Below are 18165 nucleotides of genomic sequence, written 5' to 3'. Positions count from 1 at the left end.
CTGGGGATCGAACTCCCGGGCCCTGTGCCTGCTTGCAGGTGCTTTAATCTGCTGAGCTATTTGGCCGGCCCTTGGATTTGCTCTTGTGTAGCCACTGAGATCCTTTACTCCTCCCAGTGCATGAGCTATTCTGCCGCTCCACCCGCCCGCGGGAGACCCAAGGCGCAAGAGCTGCTCCGAGCACGCGCGTCAGTCGTGTGCCTTGGGCGTGAGCTCTTAGGCTGGCCTGGTTCTTACACGCAGAACAATACAAGAAGCCTCTTAATTTCCTTTTCTTCTGTTAGATTCCTAGCTTTGGTCTGGAAGTTGTGTTCATCCCTGCGCCGTGCTGCTTTGTGCAATTCAAGCTGCTACGTCTAGCAAGCAGGCGTGGTGAGGGTGGCTGGCATGTTTTCTGACAGGGACCTCAGGTGGGAGCTAGTGCAACCCTGAACTTGAAGTGGAAACTCAGGTGCCTGGATGACTTGTGCTCCAGCACGCAGCTGGCAGCAGCGGGTCTCAGCGTCTCAGGGTGACCAGCCCAGGGCTCTCTCTGGCCATGGGCTACAGACATCCTGTTAGCTGTGTGTCCCTTTTAGCGAAGCAAAACTAAACCAAATGTGTTTTGAGCCTGTCCTCCCAGCGTCCTGTGGCTTTATGTATAAGTGTTCACACATACAACGGCATTCCTATATTAATCATATCACATCATCTACTTTTACAATAAGCTTTAAAGAGATAAGGTTAAAAATAAATAATTTATAGAAGTCCTAGACATTTCTTCTGCTCCTTACTTTGGAGTGAGATAGCTCTGAATTTTATTTTAATAAGGAGGAATGATTTATGTCCAAAGGCAAAGAAAAAGCTCTTCACGATTGTAAGTGAGGGTCACACCCTTCCATCCAGCGTACCGTAGTGTCTACAGCACCTTGGCTCGGTGGTGTGCATGAAGCGAGGGGCTCCGGGCCCATTTCTGCAGTTTTCTTTCATTCTGATGTTGTTCCTAAGTTGTATCGCCATAGTTTGATAAAGAAAAGACCAGAACCTTCATTTATGGAACTTAGAAGGCAGATTTTCTGCTCTGGATTGAAAAGTGCATTTCTACCCCTAAATACCATGCATATCTGCTTCATCTCTCTCTAATTCCTGAGAGAGTTGATGAAAGAGAGCTGTTTTCCTCCACAGGAATTTCCTTTGGATTATTCTCATTTCAGGATGCTAATCCTCTGTTTTTAAGTTTCTTCTACAGAAATTACATATATCTGAAAGCCAGAGGAGTTTTATTTCTCATTTACAGTGGGTAGCAAAGGCAAGGAATGCTTGTAGAGCTCGGATGGTGTTTCCAAAAGAGTCATCAAAAGGGAAGGCTTGGGGCTGGCTGGTGAAGGAGCCAGTGGGCTGGGTGGGTGGCGGCGACAGTGGGCACCGGCGTGAGCAGCTTGTGCCTCGTGTTGCACAGAGCATGGAGGCTCTGTGTGCATGTGAGGCACCGGAAGCCAGGATCAGACAGCTGTTGGAGGAATGCCGTCGAGGAAGAGGCTGAAATAGAAGCCTGGTGGGTAATTTTTTAAAAAACAAAATGTCAGCCATTTTAAGGAGAAAATAAATCCCCGTGGGGTGCATGTGGGAGAGAGCCACGGCCAGGAGCCTGATGGGGGCCAGCATCTTTCTCCTAATACTCACATACAGATCTTTGGTCTGTGCTTTCCCAAGATGGCGGAGGAAATGGACACTTGCCACGTTTCATCAAGGGTGCTTGAGTTAGACTGGCCAGTAAAGGAATAATTGCATGCGAAAAGAGTCATTAACCAACTTTCCACTCATTCACTGAGGCCCCAGAAAAACCCATGTGACAATTTTTGTCTATTTCTCTCTCTATAAACCACCTCTAGTGTGCAGGTCAGAGAGAGATGACTCGGTTACACCGCCGGATTCTCTTCACATACACAGGGCGAGCCTTTCTTTCAGGCTGCTCCGCTGAGTGGGCAGGCACAGTGCTTCCCTCCATGTACAAAAGCCACCAGCCCTGATGGCGTGCCCCCCGGCCACACTCACACAAGTTCTTCACCACCAAAGGCTTATGTCCTCTAAAATAAAAGTGATGCAGAATAGACAGAACTATCAAAATAATTCTTCCCAGCTGCGCAATTTGGAGCAAGGCACCGACAAAGGCAAAGTGTGCCTGATCCAGTTAAGAACTCTCTCATTCTTTATGGAATTTGAGAATTAAATGAGGGCCCAAGATTTCTGGGTTCAGGTTCCAGTTGTTTACCAACTAAAATAAAAGAGGCCACAAAAACTGTTCATGAGGCTTTGTGCTTCAAATCATTCCTACCAAACATGTTGATGAGTTAAGTATAAATGAATCAGAAACATACGGTTCAGATTTCTGTGGAAATCCACAGGGTATATTAAGGGAATTAAAGGGAAATGTGTGAGGCCAAACATATTTAAGAATTTTACAAAACCAAAATCCACCAAAATAGTTTAACATTTTCTGGTGAGTCTGTTCCAGTTTATTCTTCTTTAATACTATTTTTTTTCAATTGCCTTGAGCTTGCATTTTTATATGATGTGATAGATTCACAATACTCATAAAATAGAACCATGAAGTTACCAGTCTAGTCTTAGTCCTAAGTAATCAAATTTGTCACAGCTAATGATGTTAGAGTTATAATTCAGATATATTAAAAACCCTAGGGACTTTGGATCACAAACATGTTAAGTTTGAAATGATAAAGTTATAGAAAATATTGAACTGAAGTTACTTCACGTGTATTCATTTTTACATAGTACTTGGAAATATTTACTCTGATTGAGTCCAGCCTGATCCCTTTGAAGAGATGACCCTGCTGATGGTTAATCTGGGTTATCTAGTCCATTGGCTTGAGACACAACTGCGAGAGCAGTGGAAGCACACTTCTGGGGAGGGCTATCGAGGCAGCCCGAGGGGATGCCCTTGGGGACCAGCTGTGTTCCTGGGCCTCTTCCTCTCTGGCTTTTTCCCCCCGCCCTGCTTCCTTGGGCCATGAGGTTCCAGCCTGCCTTCCCCACACCCTTCCGCTGTGATGTCCCTGCCTCCCTACAGGCTTAAAAGTAATGGATTCCAGCCGACCATGGACAGAGACCTCTGAAACCACAGGCCAAAATAAGCCTTACCTCCTCTAGTGTGCCCCGGTGTTTGGTTGCAGTGGCAGAAAGTTGTTTAATACATCACCGAAATCTCATTGTTGAACTTAGAGCTTGAAAAATGGGTCAGTGGAAGCTGTGGAGAGTGGATGGGTCGCACCCCAGAGTTACCGGTCTGGGAAAGAGGCAGGATGGTGTTGGTCTCATTATTATTATGTACATAACTCTGAAGTGCGTCGCATGGGGCCTTTGGGAGGCGACCCTGAGAAGCGGTTGGAGACATAAGCGCGTATCGGCGGCTGGTAGCCCTCCGCAGGGCACAGTGCCTCAGCCTCTGGCTTGTCTGCCCCCAGGACCCGAGAGCTCACCCGGGAGTGATCTAGTGCATCTCTATGGAGCTTCAGCTCCTCATAGGGTGTGGTGGCCTGCCACGGGGTGAGGGGGAGGCGGACAGCATTGGGGACAGCGGCACAACTAGCTCCACATACCAGATACCCACCTATAGGTTCAAAATTCAGGTCTACCGTTGTTTCAGGAACATGGTAACCAATTAAACAGGTGGGAGGCAGGAGGCCAACGTTGGGATGGTGGGGGGCGGTGGGGGGAGCTCACAGCTTCGCCACATCAGTTTTCTAGTGCAGTTAAGACCCCAACTGTGCACATGATGATTAGACAGTAGGTCATCTGAGAAGAGGTCCCAAGGCTTCCAGAAACTTCACTGAGAATATATTCCAACATCTAAACTACAAAGAAATACTTTGAAACTTTTATGAAAGAAACTGATGGGAAGATTTTAAAAATGTCAGTTGTCCACTATTTCTTAATATGAAGCCATTTCATTGTATTGTTATTTGTATTTCAACTCTTATTACATACAACGCTGTCAAAAATAGGCTATATTGGGGCATGTCTATGCTTACTTTTTGTATTTTAGAGAAGGGTCTATAGGGTGTTCAGGGTCTCACTAGATCAGACTTGCAGTGATCTGCCTGTTTATAGCCTCCCAAGAGCTGGGATTACAGGCATGTGCCACCACATCCAGTCTCAATTATTTCAGCGTGTCCTGGGGCAGGGCCGGCACAGCAGACCCAGGGATCGAACCCCTGGCCCCTGTGCCTGCTTACAGGCACTTTAATCCACTGAGCTCTTTGGCCAGCCCTACATCTATGCTTTATCGAATAACTAAAAAACAGGGATTGTAAAACACAGAGATGTTACATCCATCGTAACATCAGAGAGATCTGTGTTGTAGAGGAAAGTATAATATTTCTACTGTTAGATTGCACAGAAAGGATGGGGGGAAAGTGCTTTTCTTGAACTGTCTCTGTACAGTTCAGAGTGAGCAATTGGTTGAATCAAACACATCACCTACTTGCCTTTTGGTTAGAGTCAGACGTGGGCTTTGAAACGGGCAGGACGCTCCGTTAGCCCCTGGGATGGCGCTTATCTCCAGCACCCTAGTGTGCTGCTTTCATCCTCAGGCTGACAGAGATGTGTACGTGAGGAGAACGCTTCTCAGCTTCAGCTTGAGGAAGACAGCTTGAGTGAATGAATATGTGCTTTATGAAGAGTAACGCTGTGAAATGAGCTGGGAGGCCACGACCGCGCACGCTGCACTTGGGTGGCAGGGGCATCTGCTTCCCTCCAAGGGTGAGCTCTGTCACGTCACGACAGACTTACTCCTCTGCAGGAAATGTCCTCTTCCCACGTGCTGCCTCAGGATGTGCCTCCCATCCTGCAAGTTAGGCTTTGCTGCCCTTCCCTCTCCCCACCAGGAGAAGGGCGTCCTCTTTTGCTCTTATATTTTTAGTGGAGATTTCATAAGGGGTTTATGTGGTGTCTGCACAACCTGGTAAAGAGCCCACGGGCGCAGAAAGCACCCGGATTCAAGTGGGAGCAACCTGCGCTGTGGTCTGGACACGGACCCAGGTCTTAGCAGATGAGAATGATTTACTTGCAGGCCTGTTATAGGGAATGACTTAATTGTGTAAAGGACTAAAGTTTTGAGCATTTCTCCTATCATCATTGGCTCTCTAGAATTTTTTTTCATTTGTCATACTTCATTGTTTTATTTCTTCATAGGAAAAAAATCCAAATAAATACAGTGAAGGAAGAACTAATTCTGATATTCTTCATTCCTCTTGCAACCAGCATACGCCCCCAGGACTGCAGACCTGCGCTGCTGAGCACAGCAGCCACGGGAAGAGGTAGCCAAAAAGTGCAGCGTTCAGTTCAGTCTCCACGCTGTGTCTCAGGTGCTTAGCTGGCCCTGTGGCTCAGGGCTACCTCCCTGGGTGGCAGGAACAGTGTATTTCCACGAGTACTTTTTGAAAAAGTGTCATCAGGACCGGGGCTTAGCCCAGTAGTACAGAGCTTACCTCGTAAGTGTGAGGTCTGAGCTCAATTTCAGTACCCCTCCCCCTCCCCAAAAAACTGTCTTCATAAGATATTTAGTCTTGTAAGTCTCGAATATCATTTTGTAAACTTGAATCTAAAATGCTTATGTGGTCATTTTTACTCAACACAGTACTTTCTGCTGCCGATTTGGCTCAGTGTGAGTTGCACTGAGAAAGCACTTGTCAGTATTCTTGCTTATAGCTCTTGTATTTCAGTCCCTACAGGCAGAAGTGAATCAGATAAATATTTCCAGTGAACACGTCAGCAAATCAGCCTTGAACACTTTTGTGCTCCAACCATTGCCGCAGTGCTTGGTGAACTTGTGGGTTCTTTCTGTCTGAGTCCTCCGAAGTCCTGCGAACATTAAGGGCGGGGTGCCCAGGGCTGCTCTGCAGGCTTCTCCGGAGATCGGCCTGGCCTATGTTCTGTGGTCATTCTACAGGACGCATTTAGTCTTCGTACCGTAAAGAGAAAAAGCCTTCGCAGCAGCAAGTCTGGATCCGTTATTGTGAAGCACATTTTCAAGGAAATCTGAAGTTCCATTGCGAATTTTCCGTTATGAATTCAATTGATTCCTCTTGAGGTAACATCATATACAAAATGTCAGGAAAGTTCATAGCTTGCTATTAAAATTTGAGCCACTCTGTCATGTAAATACAGTTAGAGGGAGGAATGTCGCTGCCATCACAGCAGTCATCAAAGAGCACGCAGGGTCCGCAGAGTGCCTGCACCAAGCCCATGAACGGGATGATTGCGCAGGCCGCACTGTACAGTTTCGTGTGTCCGTCCACATGGCCAACCTGCCTTCTTTGGTAGCAAGGACAGTCATCTCCACTTTCTCATCATAAGTGAGGGTGTTCAAGATGCTTTCGATGTCTTCCATGGACAACTCTGCCTTACAGCTCACAGATGTATTTTCAGTTCATGGGATGATGCAAACGAACTGTTTCTCTGAATCATTGGATTCTGTTTGCTTTCTTGTGCTGCTCCTGTCTTAGATTGGAGGGGTTTAAAACACTGTCAGTTGAGCACCTCTACCAATTTGGATTCGAAGTTCTGCTCCCGGTAGCAGGCCCTGCGGGTCACAGGCATGTCCAGCTGCAGGCTGTACAGCACGTGCACTTTCCTTTTAGAGGGCGCTGTGGACCTAACAGCCTTGATAAGCTTTTTACTTTCTAAATCCCTTAGTATTTTGTTCACTTCCATTAGTGACAAGCTACTTTTACATCAAGTGTCTCTGCTGCATGTTCCCTTATTTCCTGCATCCTCCATGATCCGATAGACTAGCTTTTCCTGGCTTTCTGCTCCTTTCATTTTATCAACATTCTGAGAGTGCTTTATTCTGTATCAGAGGCCTATATAACTCCTTAGGAGATCCAACTGAGCCACGGACAAGAGCCTATTGATGGCCACCGTCCACTGCTGGGCTTCCCTATGAGGCATTTCATTCTGAATTACTTGGTCTCTGAATCCATGAAGAAGCTAGTGCCATCATTCTGTAATCCTGTTTTCTGTTTTGACCCGAACTGCATCAGGCATCTGCACCTTCACCTTTACCTCGGCCCTGAGGGTGCAGTCCTTGGCCATGGAAGAAAAGTGGAGCCAGAAGCCAGCCAGGGACCCACAGGAGCCTAGGGAGACGGTGCCAGACCAGGCGATGAGGCACTTTCCTAGTGGAATTAGAGAGAGAGAGACAGAGAGACAGAGAGACAGAGACAGAGAGAGACAGAGAGAGACAGAGAGAGAGCATTTGTAAACTATATATGTTTTTTATGTAATTTGGTGGTATATGTTGCTAACAAATTATGCACTCATATTATTTTTATGAAGCATGAAGAAACTTGGCAATGCATAATTAATATTATAGGAAGTTAATTCTAATAAGTTAAACATAGGTGTACTCTGAGTCTACATGCATTAATCAGATTAACTAAAGATTGCCAGACCTTAAGCACATACTGCCCACCCTCCTCTTTTGATTTTTAAATTCTAAAGCTTACATTAGAAAAGTAATATTTACTTCTGTTTTGAATTTCTATTAATCAAACCCAGCATGAAAGGCCTAAACAGGCTTGAATCTTAACTAATTTTGTCTTTATTTCTTCTAAAACATGTGGAATATGTTTGCTCTATAGATTTAATGGGTTGTTTTATTGATCCTGTTAATACACAAGGTTTTGATGCAGAGGAACAGTCTGCTATTAAATCTAGCAATAATAACGATGCATGATTAAGAGCCGGTGCGCAGTTCCCCTTGCCGGCTGCCAGCCGCCTTCCTGCTGCATTCATGCCTACTGCCCCACTTTCAGAACTTTCCCAGCTGCTTCAGGAAGTGGGTTCCCAGCAAGGCCAACTTTCCTCTCACTTCACCTTCTCCAGGAAGTAATGGTTTGGGGATCATTCTCCATGTTGATTCTGCTCCCCAAATACTTATATAAAAATGCTACAATTCTCATTAGCATTTTGTCAGCAGAATAGGTTTGACCTTCGCTCCTTTCTTCTGGGAACAGATTTCAAAGGTCCGTTATTTCCAGCTGAAGAACTTTCCTGTGGCTTGGCAGGCAAGCTCCTCTCATTGCCGAATCGAAAGCCCCTCCCTCGCTTCTACTTATTTTTACATATGGCACCTCCAAGTCCACGGGACTCCACTTCTTCATATTTCTTGAAGGCTTTCTGCATATAAAAAGTTTTATATCCTATTTTCCACTTTAGTGTAGTGACCTATATAATCCTTTGCCAGGTTGGCTTTAACATGAAACATTTTTAGATGCTGGATCTTTAGTATTTTCTTAAATGTATTTCATCTATAGTAGGCTTCCTGTAATCCTTTAAAAAACAAAAATCAGGTGCCTTTGACTTTTTAAAAGTTAGACCTTCATGTAGTCCTATCATATTTTCAGTTGGCTGTTGTACTTATATTTAGTTGGTTATATATTTCTTTGAAAGTTAAAGATAAAATATTTCTATGTTGCTTCTTTTCTTTGTATTTTCTCAGCTTTATATTTCTAATATATTGTCAAGTGGAAATTATGAAAACAAGATGCTGTTTTTTCTCAGTCTAGCTCCCACCAGTGTCTTCCTACAATGCCCTTCCATTACACAAAAAAGTCAGTTTATTTCTTTTTCCAGAGGTATTTTGAAGTGACAAAAATGTCTACCACATGCTAAACAGCAGTGCTGTCTTGTTCTGAGGGAGCTGGAGGAATGTGCACAGAACATTTTTGCCCTGTTCAGTGTGGCCCTCAAACTTTCTGGTGTGAGGATCACAAAGGAGGGTGAGAAGGTGAAGAAACAAAGGCAAGATACAGAAGGCTGGGATCCGGTGGGGTGCTCTCTCCTGTTGATGAAAGGAACTGTTCAGCAACTACCACGTGTTTATTTATACCCTGGCCAGGATGATGTCAGCTAAAACCCCTCTATCTAGCAGCTACCTTGCCTCTCACACCCCATGTTCTTGGGGCTGGGATGCCTGTTTGCCTTGGGCATTCAGTGCCCTTGGCATGTTACTCGAGTGTTTCCTGCTCTCAGCTCCAAATGTGTGAATAATTCCCAGTTTAGCTGCTCCCAGCACCTCCCCTTTTCCATTTTGTAGTTGTAATTGATGAGTGGTCAGTGGGAGTTGGAGGAGCTGTGGTTGGAGGACTCTGCAGAAGACCTTCTTCTTGTGGTTACACTTCTTGGCTGGATGCTTAAAACCAAGTTAAAGTGAGACTTGTAGGAATTAAAATTATTTTATTGTTATCTATCAAGGTCAGCTAGTCTCCTCAGGATTTACCTTGGAACCACGCACAGCACCTCTCAGTTGTGTCAGTGTCAGCCATCTGGATGAGTCATGGCTGCTGCTTAACCAAATTGCTTTTCATGAAAGCTTGGGAGACCTTTCTCTCCTGGGGACTCTCCTTAGCCACACTGTATACCATTGGTTTCCTTCTTTTGTGGGCCCACAACCTCCTTGGTCAGGCATTTGAATAACTCACCAGAGGAGTAGGCGGTCTGTGAAAAGATTCCCTCATATCCTGTGTTTCCATTTACCAGGCCCAAAATATTAGCTGTCCTTCTAGCTATTATTTTTCTTTTCAGAACCAAGGACTGAATTCAGGCCCTTGCACTTGCCAGGGAAGCGCTTATTCTACTAAGCCATCTCCCTGACCCCTATTTCTCTAATTTTTGGTCTTTAAACCTCAGTTATTGAACAGCCAGAAGCAAAGTTAATGACATTATATTGTAATGGAAACAGCGAACTTAACACAATAATTTTATCTGAATATCAAACACTACGAGATACAAGTAGGTCCATTATTTCCACTTAACCATGGACGATCTAGTAGTTAAATCCCTATAGAATGTCAACAGATAACAGTCATATAATTTTACATAGAAAATTTGAAATTAAAGGTCATACATAATATTGTAGCATGACAATCATGATGACATTTTGCAAGACACATCAGTTTCCATGTTGACATAGTATAACCTTTTGCACCAATCATCTCTCATACTTAAGAACTTGGACCTAATTTGTTGTCCTTTAAAGGGATGTCATTGCAGTGTGTGACACTGCTGGACTGCTTGATGTCTGGCATCTCTAAGCACAATGGCACATACAGAGTACACACATCACATAAGTGTCTATCATTATTATTACTGACTGTTGGTCTCATGCTGGCTTGACATAAACCTGTCACAATCAGTTGGAGCACAAGAGAAAAGGCAGGTGACTGAATCTGAGGGAAATGTCTGTCGCCTAAACAACCCTGCTTTACATCCTGAAGTCATGAACATATATGAGATTAATAACAATCTATGGTCATAACCATATTAAAATTTTTCTTCATTTAATTGTGTACCATAGCTTCTTTAAATCCAAAAACCTTACTTCTAGAAAACTTAATCTTTTCACAATGACCAACTTAAACATACCACAATAATATGTTTTATGAGCAATTTGGGGGATATCTCCCACAAGGCTATGGAGATTGTTGGGGCTTCCTATTAATGAACAAAGGCTGGAATAACTTCCCAGGCAGCACATTCTTTAAAGTGAGCCTTGGCCTGGAATCCCTGAAGCCTATGGGCTTCTCATTTAGTCACCTTAACACATTTTAGTGACTTCTGAAAAAATTTATTTTGATATTGTATTGATCAACTGGCAATCCGGTGGAAGCAAACTTTGTAAATTCTATAAGCCAAATTAAATTATTAACAAATGATCCAAAAAATGTAAAAGAAAAAGGAAAAGAGAAAAAAATTATTGAGCTCAAATAAAAAAGACATTTATAGAATGGGCAGCCAGACAAATGGATACACAAGCAGTCTGACAAACAGACAAACAGATACACAAGCAAGCTAAAAATCAGAGTGCACTCAAATATATTTTTGGTCAAATTGAATTATAATAACTTTTACAGAATTAGGAGTTTGTAATTATAAGTAGACTAGTCAGAATTTTTGTGGGTCCATTAACAAAGGTCTCTTAAGAATTTGGAAGGAATAAAATACTTTATCTATTAGGGAGAGATTCCCCTTTTTGTCTTTGTAGTTGAATTTTGAGCATACGGTGAGTACAGTAAGTCAACAATTCCTTGATCTTGAGGGTTATGAGGAATTCCTGTGGTAAGGGAAGTGTGAAAAGTTTTATAAAACGCTTGGAAGGCAGAACTTGTATAAGCTGGACCATTGTCAGCCTTAAGTGCCCGCTGGTAGCCAAAGACCGCCAGAGGTGTGCCCTGTGGTCCTAGCTCCATTGCCACCTCATAATTAGTGGGCTGCAGAATCCCACAGGTGTCGTGCGTCCCCACTCTGGTGTGGTAGCAAAGCCAGGTAAGGGTGAGACTCTCCCTCCAGTGCCCATTCGCCTGTCTGCCTGCTCCTTCACCAACTAGAACCTCAAGCTGCCAAGCACAGCACAAGTGCTATAACACCAGCAGCTTAAAGACTCACTGAGGCCCTGGCCAGAGTCGTGCCAGAGGCACACAGGAGGCAGGGTCAGCCAGGCTTTTGTCCCTCCACCTGCCCATCATGTCCAGCAGTGGCTTGCAGACACCAGCTTTGTGAGCTCAGGCCCTGTGGGATACCTGTGATGTGGAGCTGCACTGAGCTAGGCTGCGCCTGGCCAGGCCTCCTCAAGGAAGCTTTCCATGCCGTAGCACCCCCAGAATCCAACAGGGCCCAGGTAGGCCCCACTGGAAGTTTCCTGGAATAGGTCAGCCTTCTACGTGAGATTTGATTTGACACTCATTTGCATAATGATATGCTTATCTGTACTTTCTACGGACACTAGAACATTGTGTTGAAGGGACAGATAATTGCTGTGCTTGCCTTACAAGTACACCAGAGCAACTTTGGGCAAAAGGTTTCCTGCCCTCCACAGCTATGCGTGTGACCTTTCTACCTTCCCCTTTAGGCTGTAGATGAGTAAGCTGAGTGACAGAGCCCCTTGTACTTCTGAGGCTGTGAGGGGCCAGTGGCTGCACAAACGTAAATGATCTCAGAGAGCGGGGTTCTTGGTATGTGGGGTCCTAAAGCCTATTTGTAACATTTATTTCCATATTTAAAGGTTGATTATTTAACAACTGGCTAAAAGGTTGACCCTGCTTTATGAAGGGTAGAGTCTCAGCCTATGACAGAGTAAAATTTACCTGAACTGAAAAGGCTGAAGTTGCCCCTGGTGGCTCCGTTACATGTCTCAGTTTTGCCAGGTGAGACAGAAGCCATGGTGAAGTGCTCCCGGGTAGGAGAGGTCTCTGGGTTCCTCATGGCTCCTTCCTTATGTGATCAAATGGGGAAAGAAGGGTTAAGCTCCTACAGGGTGGCTCTGTAGCTCCACCATCTTTTTTCTGTTCAGGGATTAATTTTAAAATGATGCTCCATTCAATCCCCATGTGACATGCTAGGTCTGTGCCCAGGTTGGGCTGAGACCCTGACTGAGACTGGCATGGTGGTGTACAACTGTAATCCCAGCGCTTGAGAGGCTGAAAACAGGAAGATAGCTATGAGCACAGTCTATGTCGTGAGACCCTATGGACCCTGCACTAAACACATAACTAAATGAAATAATGCTTCAAGCCAAATCCTCCACGGTTATCTCAACAAGCATATGGCCATTAAGATACTCCCTAATTCGAGTGCATAAATCAAAGTAAATATGGAAATCAGTAATACAACAAGCATTTCTGTGTCTACATGCACCATTTCTATATACATATTCTTTGAGAACCGTCTGTTCCATTTTTATGCCTGACAAGGACTCAGCACTGAGGACATCAGTACACATGGGCTTAATGTGGGTGACAGTGACGGGCTCACTCCTGCTGCCCGTGCTGCTCCTCTCTTCCCTTTGTGCCTGTGCCCCCAGCATTGTCCTCGTCACCTGTTAAAAGACTAGTTTCCTCATCCCCTGAGTCCCTGTTTGGGTGCCCAACTGGCAGCACTCTCGGACTTCCTGGTTGAGGACCACGGAGGGCAGTGAGAGGGTGAAGAACTGAAGACAAACAGAAGGCTGGGGTCGGGCGGCCTGTCCCTCTCCAGTCGGAGAAAAGAGCTGCTCCACAGCGGCAGCACGTTTGTGCCTCCTTCGGCAGGTCGCAGGCCGGCGATCCCCTCCGCCCAGCAGCGGTGCCGCCTCTCAGCCCAGCTCTTGGGGCCAGAGGCCTGCTTGCCTGGGGCGCTGTGCTCCGCGCTCTGCATGTGCGCCTCGGCTCCAGCTCAGCTGCGCCACACATGGTTTTCTAGAGGCAGGAAAGGTCAGATGTAGGGTGCGACAGCAGAAAGCCAGGGAGGACCCTAAGTAAGAACCGGAAGGTGCAGAAAAGGCTTTCGCACCTTAGGAAAAATGATCTCCGAGGCCGATATGCCAGGAAAATGTCAAGTGCTTTCTGTTTCTTCCAAAAAGTTGTCCTCATTTTTCTGGGTAGGTTGTGGAGGTCACTCTGCTCTCTCTGTATTCTCCCTCCTGTCGAAACCACAAGGCGCCAATTCTCGCACCTTCTTCGTTCTATCGGCTTACTGTTGTTTTGGCGTCCGTCGCACACATCATATGCACATTACTGCCTTCCATCGTCACATTGCCACATTAGACATTATTTATGTCATTTGTCAGATGAGGAATTTGAGGCTTCAAAATTAATTTCCCAAAGTTATTCCGCTCAGAACTGATTTGAAACAAAGGCTGAGCCGCCGCGCTCCCCTGGACCCTCTATCTTTTCCCTGGCCTACAAACAAAAATTGGTGAGTGGAAAATTCTGCAAAAAAGTCAGACACAAAATTTCACTAAACAAAGTAATTGGAGTTCAACAGTGGTTGTTGTATTGCATGATGGTATCTTTAAATTAGTTGTTTGGGCTACCAGATATAAATGTGCAAAATTATTTTTTTTTTAAAAAGAGGCTTCAAACTGATAAATCATACAAGTATTGCTTGTGGGTTGTAGTTCAGTATTAAGAGGCTTTTCATAATATTCAAAGATTACTCTGACGAGCTACATTTGAGAGACCGTGAATGTACGTATGAATTGTCACTAAAAATGCTATCAAGTCTTAGGAAAGTTAGTATGGAGTATCCTAGCACACAGGAGCAAGAGAAACCTAGAGATGACATTTCAGCTATTTTTTTTTTTTATCCTGTTTTTTACTACGTCAGCTGAAGCTACCCAATAGGTGCTGTGGAGTGCGATCCTAGGACTTCTAGGATCAGTAGCACTCGAGTGTTTTCATGGCTAACGAGGTGCCCCTTGGCACCTAACGAGGGTGTGCACTCTCCCGACAGGGGGCGCAGTCTTTGCTGGCCTCAGGGCCGAGCTCCAGAGCTGGCACCACACAGAATGCCACGCTGCCCACACAGGGCTGTCCGCACAGAGCTGTCTGAGCCTCGCGTCTACTTCTGTCCCTGAGTGTTGCTGACTTTACTGCAGGTCCTTTAAACCTGCTTTCCTTCTGGATGCTGCCCATTGCTCCAATCATGAATGCATGGGAACTAAGCTCTTTAAATCTGTTATCACTACATGTTTTACAGTTTGAACACCCAGTGTGGGGCTCTAAGGACACTGCTGGTGATTTCAGAACCCTCCAAGCACAGGTTTCACACCTCTGTCCCTGAGGCTCTCCATCCCCATCACCTCTGTGCTGAGCAAGTAGATCACTTTCTCTTGGTCAGACTCTGTTCTCTTTGCATGAAGGTTCTGACCCTGTGCATTGTAATCCAGGGTTAGTTTCATTCCCTGGAAGAGAATAACCTTTTGGAATTTGGAGTGGCCGATGAGTCCCTCCCAATAATAGACAGCAGGATAGAAATAGAGGTACAGTCAGCTTCAGGTGCTGGTATGGGACACAGAGAACCTGGAAGTCATTGCTAAGTGATCAAGGGGGTCTAGAGCCAAAGCCACAGCCTGGCTGGTAGGCCTGGTTCATGCTTCTTAGTTACCACAGCATCCTGTCACCAAAGCAAGAGCACCGTGAGAAGAGGACACTGCAAGGTAGTGCTTACCAGCCTCAAGGTGACCTCTGTGTAGTGGAGTCCCCTGTCCTAGCCTGGAGAGACTAAGGTGGGAGACTGGGACAGGGGAAGGAAAAGTAACTGAGATGTGTTACGTGGTGCACCAATTCCCTGTGATGAACGTAACCATTATGTACTCTAAACACGCACTAACAAAAATTTAAAAGTTAAAAAAGAACCAACAAAAGGAGATTCCTAATTTGTAAGAGAACCCCGTAGTTGCCCACCTACGACTTGCCAAGTTTTGATGTATGACTTTTTTTTCTTTAGCGTGGCATGAATGGAATGTGTTCAGTAGAAACCAGACTTTGAGTCTGAATATTTGATCTGGGCCAGCAGTTTGAGGCCTGGTCCAATACTCTCTGGAGACGCTCGGTAGTGGCAGTACCTGCAGCTCCCACCCAGCCAGGAAGGGGGCAATCCTTATTCTACAGTGCAGTGTGTCTGTGGTATATGGAAAGAGTTATCCAGTAAGTTACAGGAAGATTCAGCACTTTACGAAAAAGCAGGCTCTGTGTGTTCTGGGTAAGTCTGAGGTGGGCCAGGCCAAGTTGCAATGTTGTTAAGTTATGGTGTTTGAATGCATTTTAATTGTGATATTTCCAGCTTGAAGTGGGTTTATTGGCAGATGACTTCATGGACAAGGTGGCTAACGCAGTACCTGGCACTTACCGAGCTCTGACGAAGTAGCTGTCCTTACTATGACCATAACATGGCCTTTCAGGTAATGAGGAGAAAGAAACTAGTGACGGGGGCTGGGAGAGGCAGGCGAGATGCGATGGCACAACTGTGTGTGAGACAGGAGGCGGGGGTGGGGGTAGTCAGGCACGCACACGTGTCTGTCCCTGACACTACTTCACTGCCAAGCTGCCTGTTGTGTTAACTGCGCAGTGGTGGTGGGTGGGAATGAGTCCAGCTTCGAGGAGTGGGAAGGTGGAAGGGTCTCAGAGTGTGTTCTGGGTTCTGACTTTCTAAATGGGCCCGCTTGGAGTTTGCTAGCAGAATAGCTGGTACCTTTCCAGATGGGTGTCAAGAAGAGGAGGAGTAAAAGTAATGACCTAGAAACTGACACCAGGATCATGGCAAGGACATGAACTCGGATTTTTAAAAAGCTGAAAGAGTCCACAAAATGATAATAAACAATCCTGCACCACTTGTCCTTAACCCTGAACCCTGAACCATATTTCTGGTGAAACAAGTTGTTAAGAGAAGATGCTGAAAATTTAAACATGGAAAACTCCATGGCCAATTTAGTCCCGTGAGGAGTTTTAAAAACTGCCTTTATATATTTGAACTGTATCTCCTCAGTGCAAACAAAAGAGGAATTTTGCAAATACTTGGTTGGCTTGATTGATTTAGACAGCCAGACTGGATTACTTACTTTAGTATGATTGCATGATCCAAAAAAAAATCTACGTGGAGGCTTGAATTATCTAGTTTAGCTGTCTACATTGATCAGATTAATCAAATTTCAATGAAACTTTGTATTTACCTTCACGCAGCAGACGCAGGGGCCCCAGGGGTGCACTGAGATGGAGATTGAGACTGGGCGTGGTGGTGTGCGCCTGTAATCCCAGCTCTTGGGAGGCTGAACACAGGCGGGTCACTAGGAGTCTGATCTATGTAGTAAGAACCTGCACACCATGTACTAAAATACAAAAGAAGGACTTAATTTCATGCAGTTTTGATTTTCATAGTCACTCTTTTTTTCTCTTTCCAGTTGTAAGTAACAGTATAATCAGGGCTGGGGAGATGGCTCAGTGGAATAAGTGCTTCCCTGGCAAGCACAAGGGTCTGAGTTCAATCCCCAGTTCCACCAAAAAAAACAAAACAAAACAAAAAAACAGTATAATCAAAGAAAGTAAAAAGAACCTGAAATAATTCTGTGGTAATATCAAGCATTTTATCTTTATTCATCCATTAAAAAGCAATTTAGCAGGATCATGTCTGGAATGCATCACAGTGGCCTGTCCCTGAGACCCTCAGAGTGCAGCAGGTCCCTGCAAGGGGAAATCTTTTCGTGCTGGTTATCTGGCTCTTGTCTTTGGGTCAGCACTTGCTGGGGCACTGGCTTCGATACTACTAAAACATTTTTCATATGCATCTTTATTTTCTTCTTGAATCATTTCCTTTCTTGCTGTCATATCTGTCCATTTTTCTGCCCAGATTTCTCGCTTTCTCTCTCCCTCCTCCACGAAGCTTTTGCACACTGGAAGGGTCACTGGCCTTCAGAGGCAGGGTGAACACCCAGAGTCCTAACAAGTGTTGCTCTCACATAGCCTCTGGGAAAGTGCAAAGCAACTAGGCATTTCCTAATTGTGCTGTGGTAAAATGCGCATGATACTCACCGTCTTGATCGTTGCTAAGTGCACAGCTTGGTGGGGGGGTGCTTGGTGGGGGGTGCTTGGTGGGGGTGCTTGGTGGGGGGTGCTTGGTCGGGGGGGCATCTTTATGACGTGAAACCATCACGAACACGCACCACTCGTCTTGAAAGCCGCAGCTCTGTACTGGGAAGATGACTTTTCTTTTCCCTTCCCTTAGCTCCTAGCAGCAGCCATGCCATTTCTGCATCTGTGATTTTTCTCTATCACGAGCAGTATAACTTTCTTCCAGGTTCATTATGTTGTATCATATATAAAAATTGTAAGGCTCAGTAATATCCTATTGTCCTTATGTACCACATTTTGTTTATTTATCCGTAAGTGAGTACTTTGTGTTTGAGCTATTGGGTACTACTTTGAATATAGATGCGCAAATAGCTCTTAACAGTTGTGACTTCTATTGGGAAAAATTGCTGGATCTGATAATGTGGGTGAAAAAATTTTCGAGGGTGCATCACACTATTTCCTATGGTGTCTGAACTGTTTTACATTCTAACAATGTGCAGCAGGGCCGATACTGGTTATTTTCCAGCTTGCGTTGTCTTTGTTTCTATAAGAGCCACCTGTTTTAGTCAGTAGTCCCAAGATGAAGAGAACTGATGGGAGACAGACAGATGGTCGGACGGGGACGGATGGGTGGGTAAGCAAGAGGAGATGATTCTGGGAACCGGCTTTGATGACTACGGAGGCTGAGGGGTCCCACAGTGCGCTGCCTGTAAGCCTGAGCATTCAAGGCCAGCAAGCTGAGGGGCGGCTTCTGAGAGGCGGTGCTGCGGGACACAGGACTCGT

The 18165-nt window shown here is 45.2% G+C and overlaps 1 pseudogene; it reads right to left on the bottom strand.

Moving 5' to 3' along the window:
- Positions 1–6131: 6131 nt before the first annotated feature.
- Positions 6132–7071, bottom strand: LOC101571291 (annotated as a pseudogene).
- Positions 7072–18165: the final 11094 nt, after the last annotated feature.

This window comes from Octodon degus, unplaced genomic scaffold (assembly GCF_000260255.1).
Source record: "Octodon degus isolate 3935 unplaced genomic scaffold, OctDeg1.0 scaffold00017, whole genome shotgun sequence".
NCBI lineage: Eukaryota > Metazoa > Chordata > Mammalia > Rodentia > Octodontidae > Octodon > Octodon degus.
This window is presented reverse-complemented; position numbering and strand designations above follow the sequence as displayed.